Source organism: Notamacropus eugenii, chromosome 2, assembly GCF_028372415.1.
Source record: "Notamacropus eugenii isolate mMacEug1 chromosome 2, mMacEug1.pri_v2, whole genome shotgun sequence".
NCBI classification, from domain to species: Eukaryota; Metazoa; Chordata; class Mammalia; order Diprotodontia; family Macropodidae; genus Notamacropus; species Notamacropus eugenii.
Window position 1 is genome coordinate 54788335 of NC_092873.1, and position 19639 is coordinate 54807973.

General features: G+C 42.4%; 1 protein-coding gene and 1 long non-coding RNA gene across 5 annotated transcripts in view; one reads left to right on the forward strand and one right to left on the reverse strand.

The window, feature by feature from the left end:
• Nucleotides 1-14685: 14685 nt before the first annotated feature.
• On the reverse strand, nt 14686-18615 carry LOC140525209 (uncharacterized). The gene is made up of 3 exons (XR_011973965.1): nt 18401-18615; nt 16758-16801; nt 14686-16173 (listed from the first exon to the last, which is right to left on the reverse strand). It is a non-coding gene; the product is annotated as an uncharacterized lncRNA (long non-coding RNA).
• The window catches only part of ST6GAL1 (ST6 beta-galactoside alpha-2,6-sialyltransferase 1), a 119210-nt gene continuing 117897 nt past the window's right edge, over nt 18327-19639 (forward strand). Inside the window, exon 1 of one of the 4 annotated variants that reach the window (XM_072640366.1) lies at nt 18327-18450. The gene's annotated coding sequence lies outside the window, so the exon portion shown is untranslated. Of the gene's footprint in view, nt 18451-18851; nt 18938-19539; nt 19630-19639 lie in introns of those variants that run through there. The other 3 variants (XM_072640370.1, XM_072640368.1, XM_072640367.1) reach the window with 3 other exon arrangements.

Genomic DNA, 19639 nt, shown 5'->3' on the forward strand with positions numbered 1-19639 from the left:
GCTTACATGCCTTTCTGTACATGTTCTAGTTCCTGATTAAATGGCATTCATTAAATCAAATTTACCATTAAAACCTTGACTTTTTCATCAATGCCAAATTTTACCTGAGGATACCTTCCTCTAGGAAATTTAGTCTGAAATTCTCTTCTCTAAACTAAAGATGTCATTGATTTATTCTCAGTAATTAATTCAGTCTATTGTTTTTAATACTAATTGCTTTTACCTCAATTTGTAACATGTCCAATTTTTCTCCCCATCATTCCCCTCCCCCAGCTTCCTAATATCTTGCATTCTGATTACTCCTTCCCTCAATGTACCCTCCCCTCCATCACACCCCACTCCTCTCCTATCCCCATCTTCTCTCTTTTCTTGCAGGGCAAGATAAATTTCCATATCCCTATCCCTGTAGTTCTTGTTTCCCGATTATATGCAATAAAAATTCTCAACATTAGTTTCTAATACTTTGAATTCCAACTTCTCTCCCTCCCCCCCTCCCTCCCAAGTCCTACTGAGAAGGCAAGCAATTCAATACAGACTAAATATGTGTTGTTTTGCATAAGACTTCCAAAGTAGTCATGTTGTGTAATACTAATTATATTGTCCTCTAACCTATCCTATCCCTCTTTATTTCCCCTCCTACAATTGACTTTGTTCCTTCTTGAAAGCTTTTATTTCCAGTGACTCCCTTCTCCCCTTTGCCCTCCCTTCTAACATTCCCCTCATTCCACTTGTCACCTCCTCTCCTACTTTCCTGTGGTGTATATAAATTTTCATATCATATTTAGTGAGCATGTTATTCCCTCCTTCAGCCACATGTGGGGAGAGTAGCTTTATTCCCCCCCCTCCCCTTCTCCCTTATCTTCTCCATTGAATAAGATTTTTCTTATCTCTTTTATGAGTTATAGCCTGCCCCATTCCATTACTCCCTTTCTCTTCCTGGAATTTTCCTCCTTTACCCCTTAATTTTTATTTTATTTTATTTTACTTTTATTTGTGTGTGTGTGTGTGTGTATCATCCCTTCTGATATAACACACCTTGTACTCTCTATCTATCTATGTGTATGTATATGTGTGTACGTATGTACAATCTCTCCAAGTACCCAAATACTGAGAAAAGATTCAAGAGTTAAAAATATTTTCTTTCCATGAAGTAATGTAAACAGTTCAGCTTTAGAGAGTCTTTTATGATTTTTCTTTTCTGTTTACCTTTTCATGCTTCTCTTGATTCTTGTCTTGGGAAGCCAAATTTTTAAATATAGATCTGGTTTTTTCCTCAACATGAAATCTTCAAATTCGACTATATCACTGAATGACCATTTTTTTCCCTTGAAGTATTATATTCAGATTTGCTGGATAAGTGATTCTTGGCTTCAATCCCAGTTCCTTTGACTTCTGAAATATCCCACTCCAAGCCCTTCAATTCCTTAATGTTGAAGCTGCCAGATTCTGTGTTATCCTGATTGTATTTCCACAGTACTCAAATTGTTTCTTTCTAGCTGCTTGCTGTATTTTCTCCTTGATCTGGAAACTCTGAAATTTGGCCACAATATTCCTAGGAGTTTCTCTGTTCAGGTTTCTTTCAGGAAGTGATAGATGAATTCTTTCAATATCCATTTTGCCCTCTGATTCTATAACATCAGGGCAGTTTTCCTTGATAATTTCATGGAAGATAATGTCTAGGCTCTTTTTTTTCCATGGCTTTCAGGTATTCCCATAATTTTTAAATTGTTTCTCCTGGATCTATTTTCCAGGTCAGTTGTTTTTTCAATGAGATGTTTCACATTATCTTCTATTTTTTCAAAATTTTGGTTTTGTTTGCTAACTTCTTGGTTTAACTCATAGTCATTCGTTTCCCTGAACTCAATTCTCTCTTTCAAATAATTATTTTGTTCAGTGAACTTTTGAAACTTCTCCTCCATTTGGTTAATTCTGCTTTTTAAAGTCTCCTTCTCCTCATTGGCTTTTTGGACCTCTTTTTCCAATCGAGTTAGCCTCTTTTTAAAGCTATTATTTTCCTCAGCATTTTTTTGGTTCTCCTTTAGTAAGCTGCTAACTTGTTTTTTAAGGTCTTCTATTGCCTGAATCCATTTCAAGTTCCCTTTGGGGGCAGAGGCCTTGACTTCCTCTGACAGTATGCCTTGTTCTTCATCATCAGAAAGGATGGGGGGAGACACCTGTTCCCCAAGAAAGTAACCTTCTATGGTCTTATTTTTTTTCCCTTTTTTGGGCATTTTCCCAGCCAGTTACTTGACTTCTGAGTTTCCTCTCCACACCCACCTCACCTCCAGTTCCGGCCAACCAGCGCTTGGGGGCTGAGATTCAAATGTGCTGCCCTCAAGCCTCAGGGTTTTAGGCGGGGATGGGGCTGCTATTCAGTGTGAGATTATGTTCAGCTGCTCAGGTGGGGACAGATCCGCCACACAGGATTCAGTTCCCTCGGGGTTTTATGAAGAGACCTTCAACAATGGACATGGGCTCCTGCCTGCTTTGGGAGCCCTTGTCTGCTGCTCCCTCTGCTGCTGTCTCCTGAGGGGGCCTGAGTTATGGAGACACCCTGCTCCCCTCTCAGCCAGCTGGAAAGACCCTCTCACTGACCTTTGGCCCCTGTGGGTTGAAGGACCTGTGCTGCCACTGGAGATTCGGCCCCTGAAGCATGCTCAGATATGCTCCTCTCGGTGCCACATGACCTAGGCAGGGCTGGGCTCTGCTCTGGGTCCGGTGGGCGACAGACCTTTCCCATCAGTTTTTCAGATCTCTCTGGAACAGAAATCTCCTCCACTCCATTGTTCTGTGCCTTCTGCTGCTCTAGAATTTGTTGAGAGTTCTTTTTACAGGTATTTTATGGGCTGTGGGGGAAGAGCTAGAGTATATGCATCTTTCTACTCCACCTTCTTGGCTCTGCCCCCCAATTCTTATTTTTCTTGGAGGCTTTGGATGTAAGATCTTTGACTTTGTTGTCTTCTTATGTTTGTATATTATGATCTTCCTTGTCACCGAAGTAAGACTTCTGTAGTCTGATTCTTTTTCCAGGTTTTGCATGTTGCCCAGCCATTTACTTGACTTTTGAGCTCTATGTCAAGGTAGTTCTCTGCTTTCACTGGGAGTAGGAAGGGGGTGTACTGTCAGCTGCTTGATCCCCCCACAATCTGTGGGCCTAGAGCTCCAGAAACAGTCACTGCTGCTGTCCTCTGCTGCTTCTGTGACTGCCAACGGCTCCTCCACCCCTTCTGCTACCCCGGAGCTGGGGCCAGACTGCTCTACTCTCTCATACAGATCAGACAGGATTTTTTTCCACTGACCTTCCAATTTTCCCTCAGCATTTTGGGGTTGTGAAGTTCAGAAAATGCCTCAGGTGCCAGAGACTCAGTACTCCCACCCCAGACCTGTTCAAGTCCTGTCTGCACCAGTGAGGCCCACACTGGACTACACTCTGCTCCCAGCACAGCACAATAGACACTTCCTGGTTGATCTTCCAGGGTGTCTTGGGCTGGAGATTTGCTTCACTCTGTCATTCTGTGGGTTCTGCAGCTCTAGAATTTGTTTAGAGCCATATTTTACAGGTATTTGACTGGACTTGGGGGAGACAACTCTAGCAATTCCTTGCTTTTACTCTGCTATCTTGGCTCCACCCCCCAATATCATCTACTTTTCTTCTTCAAAGTTCGTCAAGGATGAATAAATGGGGAAAACATTTATTAAGAACTTACAATGTGCCCAAAACTACTGGGCACTAGAGATACAAATGAATGAATGAAAAAAACATTAAAACATTACTTGGTGTTACAATACGATACAAAGAAATGAGTGAAAAGTTTTTACTAAACATTTACCATGTGCTCTGCTAAGTGCTGGGGGATACAACCACAAAACTATGATAATTTCTGCCTTCATGAAGCTTACATTTTCATAGAGGAAGACAACACGTATGGGGAAGTGATGGCTAAGGATGGGAGTTTTGGTCAGGGGACTTAGAGGAATGGTGAGTGGATCCAGAGGGCAACTGACTCTTTTTTCTCAAAATGGTAGCCTTGATTTGATTACTGTTCTCAGAGGTAAAGGAGAAGAGCATGGAGGGGGTGGGGGGAGATGGGGCAAAGAATGAAGATGAGAGTCTATGTCAGGGCTTGATATGGCAAAGACTCGCCAATTGGAAACTCAGGATCTAAGGCAATGGCAGATTAGAGGTTCTTCTATGCTATAGGTCACCCACACCCACAATGCACCTCTCCATTAACTCTGGGCAATAGTTCTTTTCACTTCTTTGAAGATCACTGTTCCTTGCTGCCACTGTTGTTGTTCAATGGTGTCCAGCCCTTCAGGACCCTATTTGGGGTTTTCTTGGCAAAGATGCTAAAGTGGTTTGTCATTTCTTTGTCCAGTTCATTTTACAGATGAGGAAACTGAGGCAAACAGGGCTAAGTGACTTGCCCTGGGTCACACAGCTAGTAGGTGTCTGAGGCTGGATTGGAACTTAGGTCTTACTGACCCCAGACCCAGCAGTTTATCCACTGTGCCACTTAGCTATTCCCCCACCCCCACCTTCTTGCTATTTATTTATCTATCATCCATCTATCTATCTATCTATCTATCTATCTATCTATCTATCTATCTATCATCTCTCTATCTGTCATCTATCTATCTATCTATCTGTCTGTCTGTCTGTCTGTCTGTCTATCTATCTAGATACACAATCTTAGAACAAACAATAATGTTGGAATTAAAAAGATCAGTTTTATTTTCTTGGGAGCTTAGGGTCAGGAAAGGAGCTCTGCAATCTCCTTAAGGCTATCCAAGTCTCTCCTCTTCCTGTTCAACCTGGGGCCAAGCTTGTGAAGAAATAGGCCAATAAATTTGATGAAGGAGACATTTGAACTGAATCAAATGGCCCAATGAAATACAGGGAATTTTCCATAGTTGTTACCAGAAATTTTATAACCAGCAATTCCCAGGGATAGTTATCCAGAAAAATAATTACAGCAATTCAACTAAAGCCTCATTTTCCCTAAGACTAATGATACAGGGCTATGCTATCCCAGCCACTGATATGATGAGAGAAATCCAGTGTGGTTAGAGAGAGTCTCTTTGACCACAGATAGAGCATGTTCACCAGACGTTACCATCTTTATTACGTGCTATACATCTTACATCGGATACTAAGATGATGCAAAATGGGTACATGATTTAGATACAAAGGGCAACACCATAAGCAAATTATGAAAGAAGTAAGAGTTTACTTGTCAGATCTATAGAGAAGGGAAGAATTCATGACCAAACAAATGACAGAAACCTTATGAAATACAAAATGGATGATTTTGATTACATGAAATTGAAAAGCTGTTGCACAAATAAAGCAAATGCGGCCAAGACTAGAAGAGAAGCAGAGAGTTAAGAAACAATTTTTACAGTCAGGGTCTTTGATAAAGGTCTCATTTCTAAAATATATAGAAAACTGAGTCAAATCTATAAGAAGAAAAGTCATTCACCAATTGATAAATGATCAAAGGATATGAACAAACAGTTTTCAGAGAAAGAAATTAAAGCTATCTATAGTCATATGAAAACAATGTTTTACATCACTATTGATTAGAGAAATGCAAATGAAAACAACTCCGAGGTACCACATCACACCTATCATATTGACTAATATGACAAAAAAGGAAAAATGATAAATACTGGAGAAGATGTGGGAAAATTGGAACACTAATGCATTGTTGGGGGAGTTGTGAAGTGATTCAACCATTCTGGAGAGCAATTTGGAATTATGCCCAAAGGGGTATAAAATTGTTCATTACTTTTGGCCCAGCAGTACCCCTACTAGGTTTGTATCCCAAAGAGATCATAAAAAAGCAAAAAGGACCCACATGTACAAATATATTTATAGCAGCTCTTTTCGTGGTGACTAAAAATTGGAAATGAGGGATTGCCCATCAATTAGGGAATGGCCAAATGAGTTGTGGTATACAATTTCAATGGAATATTAGTGTGCTATAAGAAATGATGAGCAAGTGGATTTCAGAAAATCCTGGAAAAACTTACATGAACTAATGCTGAGTGATGCAAGCAGAACCAGGAGAACATTGTACACCTTAACAGCAGTATTGTATGATGATCATCTGTGATAGACTCAGCTCTTCTCAGTGATATAATAATCTAAGACAATTCCAAAACACTCATGATAGACAACACTATCCCCATCCAGAGAAAGAACTGTGGAGTCTGAATGCAGATTGAAGCAGACTATTTTTTCTCTTTTTTTTTCTCTTACAGTTTTTTCTCTTTTATTTTGATTCTTCTTTCACAACATGACTAATGTGGAAATATCTTTAGATTGTAGATGATAACCTATATCAGATTGCTTGCCATCTTGGGGAGGGGTGAGAGGTGTGAGGGAGTGAAAAAAATTTGGAACTCAAAATATTATAAAAGTGAATGTTGAAAAAAAATCATTATCCTTAAAAAGAAAACATGAAAAAATTATCATGTTTTAGATGACAATGGTAACCAATTAGGAAGCTGTCCATTTCCTCCCTGAAAATTGTTTAGCTTCATAGCTTTTGGGTTGAAATCTAAACATTCTCAGGGGTCCCAATGTTGCCCTCTGGATTTCAGACAAGATGGAGCAAGAGTTCATATACTCTGCTTTGTATACCACAAGATTGACAATCATTTCCTAGGAATCTTTGATAAATATCAATAAGGAAGCAGTGGCCTGGGAGTTGGAAGCCCTAGGTCCTGTTCCCAGCCCTGCCATTAACTTCTCTGTGTCCTTATCTGTGTTGCTTCCTTCTGTGTTTGCTCATTAGTAAAATGAGAAGTTTGGGCCTGATAAGCATTAATCTTGAACATTCTTTGATTGTAGGAGTTCATTCATCCAGAACAGTGGAGACGACTGTGGGTTTTGTTTGTTAAAATAAACAAGTCAAGGCCAGACCCAAAGAAATTATGCTTATGGTCAAATTATGGAATTTGGATCATTGTGACAGGTGGGTGGTAGAGAACTTCTGGGTACCTGGGTTTCCTCATGCTTTACCCAATATGCCAAAGGCTCATCTGGTCATAGAACTCTTTTATAAATAAAGAGTTTCGCATTTTTAGAGGTTGGACAATCAGTTTTCTCACGTATTAAATAAGTGGTTGGACTTGATAGCCTTGTGGTCTCTTCCAGTTCTACATCCACGATTCTATGACATTCCTGGACCTCAGTTTCCCCAAAATATAGGTTGGACTAGATGATCTCTGTGGTCGTTCCCAGCTCTAAGTCTATGACTTTACAATCTATGATCTTAATTGTTAAGAAGAAATCTTCTCAGTTTAAGAGACAGTATGACTCAGCAAGCACGGTAGATTCAAAGTCAGGGGACTTGGGTTCCAATCCTGATTCTCTTATAGACTAGCTGTGTGTCCCCGGGAAATAACTTCTCTTTCCTGAGAGCCTCAGTTTCCTCATTCATAGGCAGGAAGAGAAACAGTGTGAAAGAGTGGATGGAGAGGCAGCCTTGGAACTAGGAAGACCTGACTTTGGGGTCTTTCTCTGGCACGTACTGACATACTGGGCAAATCACTTGACTTCTCAGTATCAGAAGCAACTCTCTGAGACTACGTAAGTCACAGAAAAGATAATGCCCTGCCTTCGGAGTGGGAGTTTCCTCATCCAGTGTTCCCTCAACCTGAAATCACAAAACCAATGCCTATGCTTATTCTCTGGGAGATATAGAAATAGGAGTTATCTTTATTCCTGGGACAGTCTTCACCAAGCACTGGATCCATTAATAGCTCAGTAATTTTCATTGCTAAGGGTGGGAACATTGGGGCCTTGATCTGGGAAGCAAACATCTGACTCTACTGGCCTGGTTGGTAGTTTTCCCTCATCTGGTGTGACAAGTTAGGCAATGTCTCTGTCTGGGTTGCGAAGCACATTGATGTATGTGTGTTCTGTGGAGCGTGCACCCAAGCTGTAAGTGGACACTCCAGTGTCTCACAGTTGAGCAGTTATTATTGAGGTGAAAGGACAAAAGGCTGGATTTGTGTCTGCTGCTAGAAATGGTGTGTGCGTGCGTGCGTGTGTGTGTGTGTGTGTGTGTGTGTGTGTGTGTGTGTGTGTGTGTACAATGACAAATAGGGAGGCCCTCAGTCAAGGGTCAGATCTTTTGAGGTAACCCTGGAATGTAAGGGACTGAATAGTTTGCTCTGTTCCAACAGTTAAAGGCTAACTTGTGGTCCAGAATCATAGCTCGAGGTTTACAAACACTGGGTTCAATCTCTGGGATGTCTCCCAAATTATTCTTCTTTGGCCAATGCTCCCACTCAAAAGTTTCTCCTGGGATCATTCATTGTCATATAGATCATTTTTATGCCCACCCAGAGTTTCCCCTAGGAAATCTGAATTAAGCTCATGCCTAGGTTTCTAAAAACATGGAGCAGGATGCTGAGATTGCATGTGAGTGCTCAGGTTAACAATCCATTAAAAAAGGGATGAGCTTTAGGTTACCTTACAACAAATACAAACAAAAAAGATTTGTACCAGAGCCCCAAAATAGTAAAGATAATTCTCCTTCCTGGTGTACTGTGTCCCACCTCTCTCAGGGATCTCTGTAGCTGGCCAGACTTATACTATTAATCTAGGATTGAGGTTCCTCCATAAAGTAAAAAAGGATTCAAGGTTATTGAGGTCGAGCAATACCTCCTTATGGTAAGATCACCTACTACAGGGAGTGATACAATTCTCTCTACTACCTTCAGGTTCAGGATCCTCTACACTTGGGGGCTGTAGCAGGTCAATCCTTTTCTGTTTATTGAATCATAGCTTCCCATGACTGATACAGTCTGCCAAGCTTGAAGAGGCACCTTGATTGAGTCCTTCCCCCAAAGGCAGGAGAAAGCACTCAAAAAGTAAGTCAAATAATCCTTCCTTTCCATAATTTCCACATTTCCATGACCTATACAGTTTTCCAGACTTATAATGCTACCCTGGCTGGGCCTCTATTCTCACCAAAAATAAGAGGGGAGAAAAGACCCTGGGCTTGATAGGAAGTAGATTTCTTTCCCATAGATCTGTATGGTCCATATAACAGAAGGTGTAGGTTTGTTCCTTCATATCATGGTTATCGCCTTTCCTCTTTCTCAGTTCTGGCTCTTCTCTGGTCCAAGAACTTCATGTTTTATTCTCTAAACTTTGAAACTTGGGGTTCTCCGAACAAGAAGTTACCTTGTCTAAGGAGGACCTTGCAACTTACTGTAGAAAAAAGGAAAGATTATGATGGATAGCCTTTTCCCCATGTAAGATGTGTGTGTGTGTGTGTTGTGTTTTGCTCATATGGGTTATGTCTGTTGCCAAGGGTCTGTAGAGATGTGACTCATAGGTAGGCATAAAAAGATATCTCTAAAATCTCCTCCTCCCATCCTTCTCCAAGAGAGACTTGGATTCCTGCCAGGATGAGAACAGAAGATTAGAAGCAGAAACTGGCAATTCTGTTCTCTGGGCTAGAATTATATCTATCCCCCTTCCTCCCAACACACATACTATTAGTCTAGGGGAGAAAATTTTTAGGTCCAAGTTGAACTCCTGGTTATTATCTCTTAATAGGGTAGGTGTACCCCAAACAATATAACCAATGCTTGACTTCCTTCCCACCAAAAGCTAGCTTCATAATGAACACATGTAGCAATAGCAAATTAATCCACATATTCAAGTCAATAACAAGCAGAAATCAGAGAAAGTTTACTAATAATAATATATACCAGACAACACAAGTAAATGAACTGCTCCCTCTGGAGCAATAAATCTCAGCTCAAAAAAGAGACAATCCAAGTTCTCACCCAAGAAATTTCCCAAAGTCTCTAGTGTAATAAACTGAGGACATGGACATAATCAAGGTCTTTCTCTCCCTTCAGGGTTCCGGAGAGAGTGTATTTCTCTCTCCTTTCCTGGTTTTGAGGGGACAGTTTAGGGCTAGATATATAGTTGTATCCATCTATATAGGGGAGACAGCTGAAAGACATAGTAAGGAACCACCATCTCCAGAAGCAGCACTAGAAGCATCATCTGAAGCATGAAGACCAATCTGGCCTCACCTTCCTCCACACTACCCATCCTCCCATTTCAATGGGATCTTTGTGTTCCAATGGACTATGCCAATTATTATGGACTAGGTATGACTCAGGCTAGTTCCCTGATAGCTTATTTTCAATACTGGAATGGAATAAGGCATGTGCAGGTCATTCAACCAAAGGAATTCTATTTGGCCAAAGCAAGAGAAGGATATTCAGCAAGGAGAGACACAGAATTTCCTTGAGTTAACTCAGCTGAGTTCTCTTGCATGACCTATCTATAGCCAATCATCAGAGTGAGCCTGGAGCTATTTTGCACTCAGCCATCCAGGAAGTGATATCAACAGCTCTAATCTTCAGTCTTCGGAGTCAACAGTTTGCTGTTCCCTTCTTCTGCAACTGAGAAACTGTAAACTGAGGCAAACAAAGTTAAATGACTTGCCTAAGGTCACATAGCTAATAAAAGTCTGAGGCTGGATGATGAGTCTTCCTGATTCCAATACTAATGCTCTATCCACTGTGCTACCTAGCTGTCCAGTTTCAATATATTTTAAGCAAAAACTAGCCTAAGCATCATTTAACCACTGCCTGCCTCAGTTTCCTTATCTATAAAATGAGAATGATAATAGTACCTACCTCCCAGGGTTGTTGTGATGATCAAATGAGATAATATTTGTAAAGCAATCTGTAAATCTTAACGCTCAATACAAATGCTAATTATAATTATTTTTGCTACTCATTTTTACGTGTACTTACATTTGTTCTTGTTGATTGCCCACATTAGAACGGAAGTTCCTTGAGAGTAAGGATTGCTCCATTTTTGGTATTTGTAACCCCAGTGCTTAGTACAGTGGTTGGCACACAGCAAGTATTCAGTTTGGTTTATTGACAATCAAAAATGCTGAAATTCCTTTGTTTGCTTATAACCTCCTCTCTGTCCCTCTTCTCTTATACCCCAGTCCTCATCGACCTATATTTGTTGTTTTCAGCATGACCTCCAGGTACTGCCATAACACCCTTATTTCGTTTCAGTTTCTTCTCTCCATAATCTTGACCTTACAGTTACTGGGTCTGTCACTGTCTTCTCTGGAATCCCTTGCCTGCTTGCTTGCCACTGGACATTCTTTGCAAAACTCTAACCCTAGATGGTTCCCATCCACTTTCTCTGCTCCTGTTCACACACTACAGACCAGAGTTGGAGGTGGCCACCCAACCCTACTGAGTCTAATCTCTACCTGATCCTCCTTGCCATAAAGCAATCTTACTAGCCTTTTCTCATGAATGTCTATCACATTTCTCAAATGGCCGTTGTAGGCCTTCCCTTCTCACTTCAAACATCCCATACCACACCCTCTCACCAGTGTCTCAGCAGAAACTTCACTTCTTACTTTACTAAGAAAAACAGAAGCCATCAGCCATGAGCCACCTCCTTTCCTCTACTCTGCATCCCCAAATCCCTTGACATTGACCCTCATTCATTCTCTGAAGGAAAAGTGAATTTTCTCTTTGACAAGAGCAATCACTCTCCATATATCTTTGATTATATTTCCTCTGGGAGATTACCCTCGTAATCATTCCCACAACACTGTCTAATCTTCACTCTCTCCTTACCTACTGATTCCTTCTCTGGTGTCTAAAACCACACCCAGGTCTCCTCAGGTTTTTCTATGGTATCCATCCTTAGCAGAGTCAGACTAAAAGTGGCATAAATTTGCCTTCCAGTGTTCTATGCCATTGACCAAGAGGACAGAGGACTGAGGAATAGAGAGCCTAGAGGCAATGCCTATGTGTATTGGACTGTGATGCACTCCATTAAGCTGGAGGACCTAGCATCCAGCTGGGGCCAGTTTTGTACCCATAGAAGTCGCTTGGGACAGGGACCTAAACTGGTGTCCTGTGAATTGCCTAACAAAGGAGGGAGCCAAGAGTCTTTGAGATCCAACTGCCAGGGTAACTGCTATCAGAGGAGAGATTTCTTGACAAGTTAGAAAAATGATCATGGAGAGATCATAGGGTAGTAATTGACTGCACGTCCAGGGAAATAGGAAAATTCCTACTATGGGGAAATACTTCTATCGTGTCTATGTCTATGCTGGGAGAAATTGACATCTAAGCTTCCTGAAGAAGGAGGAGAAACTAAGGGATTGGGGAAGAACATTTCCAACCTCAGAAATACTTATCTAATGACTACAATTTCTTTATTTAAAGGATAATTGGGAATTCAACAGGAAAAGAGGAAAAAGTCTGAACTAAGGCATGGAATTGAAGGACTGAGGGATGGGGGTGGAGTGGAGAGGATATTTCATTTTACTGGAGTATTAAGATACTTGCAGGAAATAATATAGATTAAGACTGGAAAAGTCGGATGATGTCAAGAGGTGTATGTGTTTGTTCTGGGGAGCCTTGAATACCAGGCAAAAGGTTCAGAGGCAATAAAGAAAATAAACTTTTTTTTTTTTATAAGTAAAACAAACAAATCTGCAGGCAGGAAAATTAATTCTGGCATTATAAAAAGGTTGTTGTTGTGTTTGTCCTTCATTCTTGAAGAGGACCATGACATCAAGATGATGACATGACTTGCAGTTGACTTTAATTTGAGTGAGGGAGGGCTCTACAAGGTCACGAACCTCATTTTCTTCTCCTGAGTCATCTGCGTCCGGTGGCCTGATATTCATCAGGATGACTGGAGATGGCCCAGGATGCAATGTGAGACCCTGACCCTTTCAGGCTAAGGTCTTATCACATTCTCACTTTGAGTGAGTTACACCCTTCAATGAATAGGGGCTTCTTTCAGTAGTTACTCAAGGGATGGCCCCTTTAACAAAAAAATCAAACTGGGAGGGGAAGATCCTTAGGGTTTCTGGGTAAAAGAGAAACAATTACTACACTAGGGGAGGGTAAGTCACAAAGACCCGTGAGGAAGGCATCATCACATCCTGACAGGGCTGCAGGGAACAGAGAGGGGAGGTAACTGGGGGGGTGGGGAATGGGATTATTGAGATTTGGCAACTCTCTGAAAAGGGAGGCAGAGGAAAGACATAAAGATAGTTGTGAAAATGGAGGGATGTTCATGAGAAGAGCTAATGAAATCAGAAGGAACTAAATTTTAGAGGAAAAGACTTGGTTTGGGACATGTTGAATTAGAGAGGTGTTGCTGAGACTGGAAGTGGAAAGTGTGGGGTAGTAGAAAATAACAAATTTGAAGCCAGGAGAGACCTGGATTCAAATCCAGGATCTGATACTCAATTGTGACCACAAGTAAGTCATAACTTCTCTGAGTCTCAGTTTTTTTTCTTCTGTGAAATGATGATAATAAATCCTGCCTCTCAGGGTTGTTGTGAGGAGCAAACCTAGAGACAATAGGGAGCCATGGAGGATTTTTGAGTAGGAACATGGCATGGCAAGATCTATGCTTTTGGGATACCAGCTTGGCAAATGCATGGATAGATTGGAGAGAGGAGGGATTGGAGAAGCAGAAGCAAGGGGACCAATTAAGAGATGATTCAAATAGTTCAGGTAGGACTGATGAGAGTCTGACCAAGTGTAGTAGCTGTGTAAGTAAAGAGAAAGGCATGCATTTGAGACATGTGGAGTAGAACTGAAGAGACTTGACAACTGATTGGAGAGGGCAGCGAGGTGGTGCAGTGGATAAAATAGTGGATCTGGGGTTCAAATCCAGTATCTTGCTCTTACTCCAGATTCTTGTTGGCTATATGACCCTAAACAAATCACTTAATTTCTGTATGCCTTAATTTCTACAACAGTAATATGGCCTCAGACACTAGCTGTGTGACCCTGGTCAAGTCAATTAACCCTGTTTTGCCTCAGTTTTCTCATCTGTAAAATGAGCTGGAGAAGGAAATGGCAAACCACTCCACTGTCTTTGGCACTGAAATCCCAAATAGGGTCATGAAGAGTCAGATATGACTGAAAATGATTGAACACAAAATGGGAATAACCATAGCACCTAGCTCCCAGAGTTGCTGTAAGGATCAAATCAGAAAATATTTGTAAAGAGCTTTGCAAACCTTGAAGTACTTCGCAATGACCCCTAGGTTGTGAGCTTGGAGAAAAGGGAAGATGGTGGTACTAGGAAGAGAAATGGAGACAAAATTTTGTTTTGGAAATGATGAATTAGAGATGTGAATGGGACATCCAGGACATGCGTGGCAAGTAATATGGCAACTCCATGGGCCGGGGGTTGAGGAGAGAGATTAAGGCTAGATTTATAGATCAAACAATATGATGAATGTAAAGTCCTCCGTAAACCTTAAAAGTTTACATAAATATAATCTATTCTCAAGCTCAATGCATCAAAAAGCATTTATTAAGCAATGATTATGTTCCAGATACCGTTACATGGTAAGAAGTCATGCTCTAGTCAATTGAAGATGCTGATATGGACCTCAAAGATAGATTAGTCTTTGGGGAATTAATAAAATTGCCCAATTAGAGAGAAGGGGACCAAGGACAGCCTCTTGGAGAATGCCCAGATTAATATCACCAGAGAATAAGAATCCAAAAGAGCAGTGGTTAGAGATATAAGAGATATGTAGAGGTAAAAGTTTGGAGTTAATTTAATTTTTGAAGATTAAATCACATTTTATTTAGAATTCATTATAATGCAACTTGTCAAAATTCAAATTTATGCAACTTTTTATTTGTGAAAATCATTTAAAACAGAGTTTTACAGTTTTAAAATGTACATACAAAAGGTCTCAAATCATTGTTAATATCTATATAACAACAAATAAATTAATCAATAATTTCAAGTTTTTTCCCCCAACGTTTACTCTTCATAGCAGCCAGGCTAAACAAGAACTCAGGTTCCTAGCTGCATCTTAGCTTGCCCTGTGTCCCTTACTTGGAATGCCTACCTCTTTCCTCTTGCCTACCAGGATCTTCTCCATCCTCCAGATATGAGCCAACCTACCTCGGGGGCCAGCATATTACAGTAGAAAGAATACTGGATTTGGAGCCAAAGGACCTGGTGCAAATCCTGAGACACTGTTACTTCCTACAGTAGCTAGGTGGCACAGTGGACACAGCTATATGCCCCGAGTCAGGAAGACCTGAGTTCGAATTGGTCTCAGACGCCTATTAGTTGTGTGACCCTGGACAATGTTGCTTAACCTCCACTTCATTTTCCTCATCTATAAAATGGGGATAATAAGAGTGCCTACCTCAAAATGTTGCTGTGGGATCAAATGAGAGAACATATTGGTAAAGCAATCTGGTATACATATAGTTAGCACTATATAAATGCCTGTTCCATTTTCTCCTCTTCCTACCTGTGTGACCTTAAACAAGTCACTCAAAGTGGAGAGTGGGTGCTCAGTAGCCTTTTTTTAAAATTAAGGGGTTGGACTAGATGGATTCTGAGGCCTTCCAGCTCGAAATCAAATATCCTGTGACCTCCACTTCAAGGTAGGCCCTCATGGTTTTTGGTTTGTTTTTTTTTTTTGTTTTTTTTTTTTTGTGGCAAGGCAATTCCCAGAGTCACACAGTTAGAAAGTGTCAAGTGTCTGAGTTTGGATTTGAACTCAGGTCCTTTTGACTCCAGGACCCGTCCTCTATGGAATGGCCCTCCTGTTCTTGCTGACGGCTTTTTCTTGGAACTTCTACAACTTTAAAAGTATCAGTATCGGTGTCTTGGTATGTTACATTGGATTTTCTTCTGGCTTGTACTCTCCTCTGACTGTTCCATGTTTGTGATTCAACTGGACCACTACGTCTCAGGTCAGAGGGACTGTGTCTCCTAGCACAGGACTAGGCACCCTGCTGTGGGTCACTACATACCAGAGAGAACAAATAGGATAATGAAAACCCTTGAGTCCATGTCATAGGTGAATTGGTTGAGCGAAAAGGAGATGCTTAATCTGGAGAAGAAAGCGGTGAACAAGTTAGCTGTGTTCAAAAGTTTGAAGGTCTGTCATGTGCACTTGTTATCTTTGTCTCCAGATGGCAAGGCGACAAGCAAAGAGGAACTTGCAAGAACACGGTTTTAGCCTTGAGCACAGAGAAAACTTTCTAATGACTAGAGCTGCCCCCAAATAGAACATGCTGCTTTGGGAAGCCATTAGTTCTCTCTCTTCAGATGTCCTTAAGCAGATGATGGATGAATGACTGAATGAATGAAAAAAAAAAAACATTTATTATGCACTATGTGCCGGGCACTATAGCATAAAGACAAGCAAGCCAGGCAGAGCCTGCCCTCAAGAAGCTTCCATTCAACAGGTGAGGAGAATACATAAAGGGGAGTTAAGAGTTGGAAAGGGGGAGGATCGAGTTTGGAAATGACTGGGAGGTCATGTAGCAGTCAAGTTCCAGGCATTGTAAGGTGAAAGTTTACTTGTCAGAGTGCAGGGCTTCAGGGGCAGAGTATTAATTCCCATAAGAAGTGAAGGAGGGCCAGAGTGGAGGTGGGAGAGTTTGAAAATGGCTTAAAAGTTGTCTAGATTTGGAGTATGTTAGCATGGACTTCCTTCTTGGATTGTATTAGATGGTCACTGAAGACCCTTCCAATTCTTATTTTTCATGCTTCTTTGACCCATACAAAGCAAGGTACACCCCACCTCACACACATAGCACTTGGCACAGTGGCCAGAACATAAGAGATGCTTAAGAAATGCCTGTTGACTTGACTTGCAGTGCAAAGAATGCTGGATTTGGAACTAGATACCTGGGTTTAAATAGCCACGCTACATTACCTGGGGCAAAGTCACTGAAGTTCTCTGGGCGTCCGTTTCCTTATCTGTGAAAAAAAAAATTAGTTTGCAAAGATTACCTTGAAAGACCCTCCCATATCCAAATGTATGGTCTTATAATTGCTTTCTGTCACACTGCACCTGACAGGAAGCCTGGAAGGTTTGTCTTTTGGCCAGAGTTCTGGTTTTGGAGTTAAAGGTCTCCACCTATTTCCTGGGAGTATTCCTTAACTCATTGCTTACTCTTGTAGGTCTGCGTTATAGCACTCAGCAAGTGAGCCTGCTTGGAAACTGTAAAAGTGCATTTCAGAGATCTGGGAGAGCTTTCCTTAGTACGTTTTTAATTTTTAAAAATAGTATTTTATTTTTTCCAATTATATGTAAAGACAGTTTTTAGCCTTCATTTTTACAAGACTTTGATTTCCAAATATATCTCCCTCCCTCCCTTTCCCCTTTCTTAAAACAGTAAACAATTTGATATGGGTTATATATGTACAGTCATGTGAAACACAATTCCATATTAGTCATAGTTGTGAAAAACGAAACAAACAAAAAGGAAAAAAAAAACCAAAATAAAGTGAAAATAGTAGACTTCGATCTGAGCTCAGATCAGTTCAGTTCTTTCTTTGGATGTGGACAGCATTTTCCATCACCTAGTCCTTTGTAATTGTCTTGGACCACTGAGTATTGTTGAGCAGAGCTAAGTCATTCAAAGCTGATCATCACACAATGTTGCTGTGACTGTGTAGAATGTTTTCCTTGGTTCTGCTCACTTCGCTCTGCATCCCTTCATGTAAGTCTTTCCAGGATTTTCTGAAATCCCACTTGTTTATCATTTCTTATTAAACAATAGTATTCCAATACATTCACATAGTACAGCTTGTTCAGCCATTCCCCAATTGATGGGCATCCCCTCAATTTCCAATTTTTTTTTGCCACCAGAAAAAGAGCTGCTATAACTATTTTTATTTTCTAGTTTGAGTGCTTGTGTGTGTGTGTGTGTGTGTGTGTGTGTGTGTCTGTCTGTCTGTCTGTCTGTGTGCACAATGCATAGAGAAAATGCAGCTAGACTGATGGGCTTGGGTTAAAGCTCAGCGGAGGGGGAGCAGTTGAATAGAGGGTGATTCAAAGTTTTGAAAAGCTTGGAGGCAAGAAAACTGGGTTCAACTACTGCCTCAGACATTTACTCATTGTGTGCTGATGGACGAGTCAACAACCATACAGTGGAAACTCGAAGTTAGAGAATCCAGGTATCCAGGTTCAAGTCCTGCCTCGTAACTTTCGACCTGTTTGACCTTGGATACATCGCTAGCCCTCCCTGAGCTGTTTCCTCATCTGTAAAATTAGGGGGTGCAAAGGTTTTTGAAGCTCTTTCTTGTTTATGATCCTCTAAACTGTAAGCCTGTGTGTGGTTTCTAGGAGACTAGGGACAGGGCTCCTGATGCCAAGCGGAATCTCCTCCCTCTCCTCTGGACCCTCGACCCTCCCCCAGTCCGTCATCTCGGGCTATTTCTCCCCCTCCCCCCCCATCCTCAGCCAATCCTAGCCCAAGCCGGAGCTGCGTTCTGCCTTCTTTCCTACGCTCTCCCCCAGGAGGCTACGGTCTGAAGCGCCTGCAGTGCCCAAGAAGTACCCGGCTTCCCTACCTGCCAGTCTCAGCCTCCTCCGGGAGGAGTCCAGGGACTGGAGGCTGCAGGTATGGCTGCGGGTGGTGGTGGTGGTGGAGAGAATTGGGGCGGGGGGCGGCGCCGATGCCGGCTCAGCTTCTTTCCGGAGTGGATCCCCTCCTCCCCCCGCCCTTTCCTCCCCAGACAGACTGACAGCTCCCACTGTCCCAGGCACTGATGCTGTGGGAGTGGGTGGGGTGAGGGCGGCTGGTGTGCTATGGGCTTCTTGGGTGTCCAGAAGGAAAAATCCCAAGACAGACTGACCGACGAGGAGACTTGCACCAGCACGCACACACACAGGCACACACACACACACACACACACACACACACACGCACGCACTCACGCACCACGCACGCTCCACTTCTACACCAAGTGATGCTCTGGCTCAGGCACCTGCCGCGTGCCCCCTGACTGTGACTGAGACTGAGAAGTGGGAGAGCGGGAGGCTCCTGGGTCTTTTGGAGCGGGAAGGGGGCCGCGAAGCGGGAGAGGCGGGAGGACTAGAGAACAGAGGTAGGGACTGTTGCTCAGGAGTCCCGACCAAGCTATTTGGTAGGAACTTGGCAGCTGGGGGCCAGAGCGGGCCAGTGGTGGCTAGGATTTAAAACTCCAGGCCTGCGGTGTTGTGTTTGTGCGTGCGTGTGCGTGCGTGTGTGTGTGTGTGTGTGTGTGTGTGTGTGTGTGTGTGTGTGTGTGTGTTGGGGGTAGTGGAAAGGGCCAAACGCTGAACTTCCCAGGGTCCCGCTGTTGTCCCTTCTACCCCATATTCCGCTTGGCCCTAGTATCCTCGGTGGAGAGGAAGGGGGTGAGGTGTCCCTGCCCCTAAGAGGATAGAGATCCAAGAGAGGGAGGGGGAAGGTTCCAGGTGGCAGAAGGCTAGGGGAGAGCGTGCGTTTATGAGAACCTTTAAGTGGCAAGGAACGAGATTTGGGACTGTAGCTAAGTGATGGTGTTGGGGTAGGGGTGGGTTTGAGTGTTAGATCCGGACAGTTCCTTAGTGGTGCCGTGGTGGGAGGCTGGTCACGTGGTCTGGGGTTTGGGCATATGCGCAGGGAGGGCGGGTGTTGACTTTGGGAGCCTTTCCTCCCCTATCCCCAGCCCAAGTCCTACCTTGGTCCACAACGGCTTGAAAAGTCCTTGCTGTTCCAAGCAAGCTGGGGCGCTGCACGGTCAGTGCCCTGCAACTTGCCTGGAAGGCACTGGAGGTATCTGTGG